Source organism: Solanum tuberosum, unplaced genomic scaffold (genome assembly GCF_000226075.1).
Source record: "Solanum tuberosum cultivar DM 1-3 516 R44 unplaced genomic scaffold, SolTub_3.0 scf00215, whole genome shotgun sequence".
Classification (NCBI taxonomy): domain Eukaryota; kingdom Viridiplantae; phylum Streptophyta; class Magnoliopsida; order Solanales; family Solanaceae; genus Solanum; species Solanum tuberosum.
The window spans coordinates 495,010-496,212 of record NW_006239140.1 but is presented as its reverse complement, the minus strand read 5'-3'; the positions used below and the strand labels follow the sequence as shown (position 1 = coordinate 496,212).

Below are 1,203 nucleotides of genomic sequence, written 5' to 3'. Positions count from 1 at the left end.
AAAATGGATAAAATAAGACTTTTTAATTAATTTTAACAGATTAGAGTGAATTAAGGAAAACAAATATTCCTAATTAGTTTGAATCTCCTAAATTTATGCTAATTAATAATTATCATCAATCAATTCAAATTTAATTAATACATCTATTTCCATTTTTTCCGTTTTTTTTAAATTTTCGTTTATCTTTTTTAAAAAAAAAAAGTTTTTTCCAATTAATAAAAACATTTTCTTTTTTTTGAAATTTGTTATAACCTGAAATTTTTAATGCTATAACTTAAAAGTCTAAATCTACTGCTATAGCTTGAAAATAGTACTATAATATATGTCATATATGAAATTTACACAATAACAATTTACTCTTTTTTGACTTTGATCTTGTAATGAATTTCACTTTATTACGTATCAAAATTTCTTTTAGAAAAATCGAAAGAATCATTTTACAAAAACCGAACCAAATAGAGTTATACTTACAAAAGATTTTTAAAAAAAAAAACTAATTTGATACGATATTCAATGCACCCTAAAAAAAAGATACCAAAGATTAGGCAGGAAAGTAAAAATCAAAAGAAAGTACTCGGAATTATTACAATTTCTTTGTTTCAACGACTCGGAATATATGGAAAGATAAATATAGGTATGTCATTTTTAATTTCACAAATAAATTACTATTGCACCTAATGACATGATGATAGAAAGAGAGAGCTATATATTATACTATTAAAAGTAATTAGATAACACCATCAAGTCGTTGTAGTATAGTGGTAAGTATTCCCGCCTGTCACGCGGGTGACCCGGGTTCGATCCCCGGCAGCGGCGATTTCTTTTTTAATTTCATTTTTTCTTTTTTTCTGGTTCATCCTTTATTCTTATTTCATTTTTTCTTTTTCCTGGCTCGTCCATAAAGTTATAAAGGTGACTAAACGTTTATTCCGTTCACTTTTATTTGTCATGTTGCGCTATTCGAAAGTCAATTTGACTAATTTTTAAAGTTAAATTAAATTACATTAATTTGATATTTTAAACAAAAAAATTAGATATTCAAAAACTATTGAAAAGTACTATAAAAATTTTTGCATATCAATATGATGAAAAAATACATCGTAAAATGCTAGTCAAAGTTTTTATAGTTTGACTCTAAAAAAGGAAATTATGACAATTAAAAGTAGACGGAGATAGTAAGAAACAGTTGAAATAAAGAAATAA

General features: G+C 24.7%; 1 non-coding gene across 1 annotated transcript; it reads left to right on the top strand.

The window, feature by feature from the left end:
* Positions 1-744: 744 nt before the first annotated feature.
* On the top strand, positions 745-816 carry TRNAD-GUC (transfer RNA aspartic acid (anticodon GUC)). Its single transcript has one exon. It is a non-coding gene; the product is annotated as a tRNA-Asp (tRNA).
* Positions 817-1,203: the final 387 nt, after the last annotated feature.